We start from the raw sequence: 9151 nt of genomic DNA on the forward strand, positions 1-9151 counted from the left end.
ATATGATTGAGTGAACACGTTTACATACTGTTGCTTTTTAACGTTTATTGCCTATAGGTATTTCTAATGCTCAAGTCTCCTCTTTTTACTGTTTATTAATATTGTTTAAAAACAATTATTTAATTCAACCTACGCATTGTGAGCCCCTCCCACTGTTGTAGGTGGAGTGCTGAATGAGCAATATGATACGCACTGCACTGTACATAGCCTACATTCAGCGTCAGTCTGAATGGACAGACCCCAAGGACAACATATCATTTGATTCCAAAATCAAGTCATTCATTGGAAGCCCTAAGACGCTATACTATGCTATGGAGAATTTAATTCAAGACCTTAATAATTTTATATCACATAAAATATACATTTATGACAGGTTAAGACTGTCTCTCTGGGTTGGCTGCATTTCCATCAGTTTAAGCATCATTTTCTCAATTCTCAAATTAGATTTTTGTCCCTTGAAACATCACATTTAGATCTGTTATTCATAGCAGATTTTAATATTTTTTTCAAGTAGTCTATAAGCCTGTTTTTTGGCACATGTGCAAAAGATTAAGTACAATTTGCAAAAAATAATGAAATGTAGGCTACATGGCTAGCTGATTCTCTTTGAAACTGTCATACTCTTCACAACTTCTAAACCGCCTTTCATTGTGTGAGCATCACATGAAAAATGATCCATTCAATTGTCAAAATCTGTCAAATAGGCTACAAATATTTTTCATAAATATCTATGTGTGCAATACATTGCAACAAAAATAAATGTACACTGTACAAACAAATGTGCATATTGACTTTTCCCAGCTAACTTTTAGCTGTTGAAAACTCTAGCTATCTAAAAAGTGTGGTGTGATAGACAATAGTATTAAGCTAAACAAAACGATACGTTTTATTACAGCCTATAGCGGAGAGACTGGTGGAAATTGGCAGCAGCCAAAATGTAAAATGTCACAAAAAAAAATCAAACCATTAATTGTATTACAAATCCTTACAAACTTGATCTGATCTTACATTTATGAAAAATACCTTTGTTCCAAAAATCTTTCAAGTAAAATCTGCCATGTTTATATAGCTAGTTGCCTTGAATTATTGGTCCAGAAAACATAGGTACTTAAATACAATATTACTCATGGCAAACACTGTATGGCAGCTCGTCAAAATCTCCCCTATTCAGGCACTAGGATGTGCACACAGCTGCTATTCCCATTGTTTTTTAAGAGGGAAGGGCTTATCTCCTTTGCTCCACCTTCAGTGGTTTTGTTCCTTGGGGACCAGTGATAATGAGTCTCAGTTTCTCTGGCAGGCTGCGCTGGTAAATGCAGGTCTGGGCTGAGAACTCATACTTGCATGCTGAGGTCATGACTGGCCAGTGAGATCAGTTTACAAGACAGATTCCTTGTGAAAAGAAGAGTCATAGGGCTGCAGTTCAACAATTTAGCTCTAACAATAAAATCAATGTTTTATTGTGCACCATTGTTTGTCTGCATTACATTATCACAATAACGTTCCCAAAGCAAAATTATCATATAAAGGAAATTCACACAAGCACACTACTTTACAAATTGATTTGACCCTGAAATCAGTTCTTTATAATTGTTAATGCCCAATAAAGACTTTTTAAAAATATCCAACTTAATTTTTTTATGAAACATTGCTGAGTACAACAGGTTTCTTTCTTGTTGGTCATGGATCAACATTTTTGCCAAGAAACATAGTTCTAGTAGTATACTTAACTCTTGCCATCGTAAGATGAGGAGATACCCCCTGACTATGTAAAGCCCTTTGAGTGCCTAGAAAAGCGCTATATAAATGTAAGGAATTATATAAAAGGAATTATCATAAAACAAGGATATAGCATAATTAATCCATTAAACTGATATTATTTGTCACATATGGCCTGGCAGTTTGTGTGCACGCTCCAACACAATGAGATGAGTCTGACCCGTGTTTGAGTCTGACTCAGGTCATATCCTGACCCTTTGACCTTGTGATTCAATATACAGTTGAGGCCAAAAATATTGGCCCCCTTAGTAAATATGATCAAAAAAGGCTGTGAAAATTCATCTGCATTGTAAATCCTTTTGGTCTTTTATTTAAAAAAAATTACACAAATGTATCCTTTCATTTGGTAATAAGAATTTAAAATGGGGGCAAATATCATTATGAAATAAATGTTTTTCTCTAATACACATTGGCCACAATTAATAGCCCCCTTTTATTCAATACTTTTTGAAACCTCCATTTGCCAGTTTAACAGCTCTAAATTTCTCCTATAATGCCTGATGAGGTTAGAGAACACCTGACAAGAGATCAGAGACCATTCCTTCATCCAGAATCACTCCAGACCCTTTAGATTCCCAGCTCCATGTTGGTGCTTCTCCTCTTCTGTTCACTCCTCTCATTTTCCGTAGGGTTCAGGTCAGAGGACTGGAATGGCTATAGCAGAAGCTTGGTTTTGAGCTCAGTGACCCATTTCTGTGTTGTTTTTGAGGTTTGAGTTTGGGTTATTGTACGGTTGGAAGATCCAAACATGGCCCATTATAAGAGTCAGTCACTTACTGATTTTTTATCTGTTGGTATTTGATAGAATCCATGATGGCATGGATGGATGGCATGAAATGATGGCTCATTTTTTAGTTTCATCTGATCATAGAAGCCATTCCCATTTAAAGTTCCAGTCATGGCTGATAACTGAATATGCTTTAGTTTGTTTTTGAATGAGCTAGGAGAATTTTTCTTATAACCCTCCCAAACAACATGTGTTGATGTAGGTTCTGTTTGACAATTTATTTAAAGGTTTTCTGAACCAGAGACTCAACTATTTTCTGCAATTCTCCAGCTGTGACCCTTGGAGAGTCTTTAGCTACTCAAACTCTCCTTCTCACCGCACATTAGGAAGATATAGACACACGTCCTCTTCCAGGCAGTTTTGTAACATTTTCTGTTGGTTGGAAATTCTTAATTATTGCCCTGATGGTGGAAATGGGAATTTTCACTGCTCTAGCTCTTTTCTTAAAGCCACTTGACCAATTTGTGAAGCTCAATTATCTTTTGCTGCACATCAGAAATATATTCTTTGGTTTTTCTCATTGTGATGGATGATTAAGGGAATTTGGGCTTTGTTTTCCCTCCTCTTTATATTTCTGTGAAACAGGAAGCCAGAGCTGGATGATTTCATGTTTATAATCATGCTGGAGTGCACAAAATTGTGAATATGAATGGGAATAAGAATTTATAGGGGGGCCAATAATTGTGACCAACGAGTATTTGTGAAAAACATTCATTTCATAATGATATTTCCGCTCCGTTTTAAATTCTTATTATCCAATTAAAGGATACATTTTTTGTGAATTTTTAAAATAAAAGACCAAAAGGATTAACAATGCAGATGAATTTTCACAGCCTTTTTTGATCATATTTACCAAGGGGGCCAATATTTTTGGCCTCGACTGTATATAATGAATAATTGGGCCATTGAATTAGTAAAGTTATAAAGCCCAAAGCCATGGGTTGCAGTGAATTTAGAATAGCTAAGGGGAGTTATTTAAAACGACGCAGAGCCTCCTTCCTTGGCTTTGCAGGGCTTATTGCTTTTGTAAAAAAAGGTCAGTCCATAAAAATATTTTTTAATTCATAATTTATACACACAGCAAAAAAATTATAAAATAATTATATGTAAATAAAATATATGTTTTTTTTTTTCCACCGAGCAATGTAGTTCTGATAGCAGGATGGCTCTGAACATGGCTCAACCAATCATAATCAAGGACTGGAATTATCTGTTTTATGCTGAAAATGCACACCCAAGCTTGTGATGTGGCTACAAAGTGCGTCTTATACCACACTTACCACATCTCAAAACCATTGTTTATATTTCAAGACATTTGTCTGGTTTTTGTCATTAAAATGCTCTTGTCCCAAGCCTCCGTTGCTAATTCTAAAACATAATTCTAGAGGGATTAATAGAGGCATGAGGCATTGATATGCAGACTAATGCAGTTACCGGAGAACAATAAAAGGTAAACATTTTTATCATATTGTTAGTCATATTTCTTTGCTTGGTCACTCTCTTTGATGGTTTTGGTTCATTTGCAGTTGTAAGGACTTTTATATAAAAAAATAATTTCCCCGGGTGATGTTTAGCTGCAATGTAGTCGGCAGACCTGGAAGTACTTTACAGTTGTGCATTTACTGAAAAGCAGTTGAACACACCTTGGCACATTCGTCAACCAATCAGAATCAAGCATTCAAAAGCCCAGTGATATAAATATTATCATTATATATTTTAACTAATATAATTTTTCATACTCAAGACCTCTAAATTTAATGCTAAATGTCTGTTGCAGTGTTTAATATGAAAATATGGAAATAGGATTTGGTTACATTTTAGGTATCTTGTACAGGTTTTGTGGTCATGATAATCGCATTTTACTCCCAGAACAACAGAATAAAAATATCTCCAACTCCTTTTCATTGTGTTTATTTAAGCCCACTTAATGTAGGCTAGCACCTCTGACAATTTGGAATCTCAGTTAAAATGTCTAAGTCATTTATGAAATACACTTAATAAATTAATAATAAAATAAATTTGTCTTTTAATTATTTCTCAGAATTGTGAATTTGTATCTCACTGTCTGACTGTATGTCTCAAAATTACAGCTTTGCCTTTCAAAACTGACTTTATTTCATGTAATTGTGACATTTGTTAAATTATTTTTAGAAGGTTTTTTTTCTCTCTCTCTTTAACATAAAAACAAGATAAAAATGAGAATTTAGAAAGTTCTTTTTTTTTTCCGAGAACAGAAAACAGCAGTCTCCAGGTGAGATTGATTAGTCTACCTGTGCCTCTTTTCTCTCAATCTATAAACAGACCTCAGGAACCCATTTGAATAAGGTGCTGACAACCATGTGGAGTGGACGGGGAGACACTAATAAGAGCACAGCTGGCATCTGGGCCGCAGTCTCTCAGAGCCTGGAACCCCATGCATAAATAAACACAGAGGCATTCATTTTCACAATTTATAGATTTTCAAGTAAAAGCCCAATGTTCTTCCTGAACTTTACAGACCTCTGCTGTTCTATGGCACATGAAGGGAATAAAGTGTTCCTTTGTGTCCAAGCCTCAGTGTTTGGTTCCGTTCAGGTGTGAACAGACATTAAGACTGATGTGTTCAGAAGCATCATGACTGTGTAAAAGGCCCCTCAATGTTGGATTTTGAACTTTAATATTAATGTTAATATTTATTTATGTATTATATAAATCTACTCCGTTGTATGCTTGTCCCAAAGACACGTTGTTTGAGGTATTTGTCTAAATTATTTTCTGTAGTAACTGACAGAATCTATTGCAGAGTTTAATTTTCATTTAACACATAAGTATCTATTAGCAGGCCTTTGTTTGATTTGAACACTCAGTGTAAGTTGTCATGCACTGTAAAAGATACCTAATATAGCGCAGACTATTGAGGTGTGCTTTTACTTTATCAGACCTTTTCACTTGCCAGATGATAAAAGAGAGTGAAAGGTGGGCTCTTGATTTGAACCAGTATGTAATCACCTAGCAACCATCCAGAAGCAGCTGCGTAGCAACACGTATAACCACCTTATCAACCACATAGCAGCATCCTAGTGTCATGCACAAGAGAATACCACTGCAATGTACATGATTAACTATGGTTTACCAATGTGATTTTGTTAATGTATAGTTGAAATTTGAACAAAATGTAACTAGTGAATAAGTGGTTCCAAACTCTTCATTTGGGGGAAGGACAGCAAAGTTTATAGATCTAAATGGGTGGCATTGTATTGACTTCTTTGACTCTGCAATGACCCCATGAAGAGTTGTGCAATCACGGATGTATTGTTGAATCATTGCTTGATTACTTTACGAGTTCCCCAATTTGTGTGAATGGCCTACCCCTAACCCTGCCCCTAAACCTCTCTGTCACTGGGATCTAGAAAAATCATACAAAATCGGCTGTTTCAGACATGATTCTCAGCATCAAAATAATGATTACCTTTCATAACAAAAGATCTATTCATTATTTATCAATGGATATTCTGTCTAAAGCTATCAGCATGAATGATGCAATCCTTAACTCATGAATTGATTTTCTGAGACACAATATTTCAAGTTTTATTCTCATGAGCCATAAGAAAATCTCTCTCATTTTTAAAACACCCATCTCAAAATAGACACCATAACAAAATAATCCAATTTCCTCTCGAATGTATTTTGTTTCTGTACACCCCCATTGTCTTATTTTAGACATATATGCCTTGTAACCTGATGCAGGAGCTTCTGTCACTCACACCAATGTGATTTCATTAAAGCAGCTCAAATAATACACCAAACTCAAATGACCATGTCAAACATTTGAGGGATGGGTGCTAGTTCAATTCAGTTATTCCCCAGCCTTGACTTTATTTCCCAAAATGTCTTGTTTTCCCCTCATGCACACAGCTGCAGCAGCAGCACTTATTGATTTGGATTCAGTCAATAAAGGCTAGTTTCCTCTACTCTGATTTTAATGCACTTAGGGAGAAGGTCCCTGCCTGCATGAATGCTGCCAGGTTATAACAGAGCTGAATGCAGAGCACATAAATTATTCAGGGGCCGTGCTTCTGCCCAGGCCTCCATTAATGATGTCACCCAACCCCCGTGGAGCCAGACACTGTCCCATGGGATGTTATGCTTGACACTGCTGCTGTGGGGGTGCTGATCTATAGGACCCCAAGCCTGCTATAGCTTTCCTTCATGAATCAACACAAAGAATTTTTTTTTAATTTGATTCATCATAATGATACCTTCTACTGGCGATTTGTATCACTCTATCATTCTATACTGTAGCACAAAATATTATATAAGACACAAAGAGCACTGCAAGAGATCTTGCAAGATAGTCAGACTGTCAGATGGTAGTGTAAACAGTTAACAGCAGCAGAGCCGATTGAATTGCATATGTCAGTCTGCTTAGAGTTCTGGGAAGTCAGTTGAAAGTATTCTTCTTGGACATGGAAAATCAACACAGAAAAGACTAATATTTTGCCACTTTGCCACTGAATCAGAGGGCCCCTTGATCGCCAGGCAGATATTAAGAGCTCAGAACCTCTAAATTGTTGGCTTGAGCAGTGATCCATGTTCTTGTTCTTTATAATCACCGGGGGGAAAAAAAACTTTTGAGTTGTTTCGTTATGTGCATCCCGCATGGAGTTTTCCCAGTGGTTTATTAAAAATGTAACAATTTCAGTTGAATGCTTAAGTATCATTGTCTTTTGTACAGTCTAAATGAGCAAAATTGTAACCTCCAGAGCAAATCCCAGAGATGCCTGTTGAAACTTAAGCTGTACACAATGTAGCCGTTCTGATTTAATTTATACAAAGACATGATCTGTGGTGGTTGGTCTATAAACACACCTTTAAACATATTTAAGAAGGAATGTTAGTAAAATAAGAGATATTTAAAAATTTACAAATCAAGATAATGTTACAAATAACCATTCATTTAAAAAAAAAAAAAAAAAAAAAAAAAAAAAAGCTTATTTTAGTGCAGTTAATGTCAAATGTATAGTTTTTTTTTTTTTTTTTTTTTTTTTTTGGATTTATACAGAATAATATACAGTATATTTCATTATAAATGAATACGTTTATAATGTTGTTAGGTCAGTAGTGCCAGCATATCAGAGTATTTCCAGGAGTCCTCTGTTGAACACAGCTCTAAGCTGTTGAATGCCAAAGTTATTGGTATGGCACACAGCCATCCCATTTAAATTCATTTGTACTTAGTATTCACTTAGCATTAGCCGGATGTTAACAATTGTTTATTATTGCTTTCCTAGAAAGTTCTACATTTTCCTTCAAGGAGACAGACGAATAACAGAAGAATAAAATGTTTCCAGATGTCAGATTTTCTTTTTTAAACTGTAAAAAGGGTATAATTTCTTGAAAAATGTGGGGTCTTTTCCTAAGTCATTTTCAGTCATTTTACATGCACTGGTGTTTAGTTTATCTCCATACACAAACTCTTGCTGTTCTGGCATTCTTGCAAGTCATTAATCTACTTTTAAATCTCACAATTTATTTATTCTAGGTTTTTTCTTCAACAAGAGAAATCCTCAGAGATTTCTTTCAGAGATCTGTGAATTTAATTTTGAACACATTCTGAACATTAATCATGAATCATCAATTTCATGAGCAATAGCAACTGGTGGCAGCGTGAGTTTAATTTTATGCAAATGAGCATTAATGGGATTTGGGGTTATCCAGTGGAGGTGCAGACACTGACCAACTGCCTAAGGAACACTTACTACCAACCAGCAAAAACTTGCCGAAGCACTATGTATGTTTTGTAATGTAACACTATAGTTAACATTTGTTAGTGTGACTAACTATGAATAGCTTGTTGTAATTACTTTGAATTAGGTGTAGTCCTCTTTATTGGCTACTATATAAGGTTCCTATATAAAACACTAATATACATAATAATATCTACTACCCAAAAGGGCTGGATATTACAGTGACATAGGCAAGAGTAAGTTCTGGGGCCCCAGATTTACTGCAAACTATCTCTCTTTTTTTTTTTTTTTGTGCAAAATATATTAGTATCGATAGTCTATATTGTCATTCAAAATATTATGAATTTTGACATATTACTACTCGCCTGCTATATAGATATAAATTACTGCTGGTGTAATCTTTAGTTGTCTCACAAGTTAATGGTATTAATTTAACTGTGTCATCATATTTATCACTCTGCACTTCAGAGGGCCGTGGGATGCACAAAAAAAGTAAAAAGGTGTCTGTCCCACAGCATTTTCTGCGTTACTAGCATAAGGTATGCAAACATAACAACCAGATTGCAAAAACAGAAAATTGATTAATATTTATTCTGCTGATGGAGAAATCCCTATTTATGAGATATATTATGTAGCTGATTGGCTAAAGAGATGTCTTTAATCTAGATTTAAACTGGGAGAGAGTGTCTGATACTTCTTTATAGCAGACTTTGATGTCCTTCTACCTTTAAGTTGTTGCAACCTTAAAGAGTGTGATGGATTTTAGCATGATAAAAGGTCTGTTAAATACACAAAAGCTAAACCATTTAGGCCTTATAAGTAAGCAGCAATACCTTTCACAGGTACAATGAATTTCTAA

This window comes from Cyprinus carpio, chromosome B5 (assembly GCF_018340385.1).
Source record: "Cyprinus carpio isolate SPL01 chromosome B5, ASM1834038v1, whole genome shotgun sequence".
Classification (NCBI taxonomy): Eukaryota; Metazoa; Chordata; class Actinopteri; order Cypriniformes; family Cyprinidae; genus Cyprinus; species Cyprinus carpio.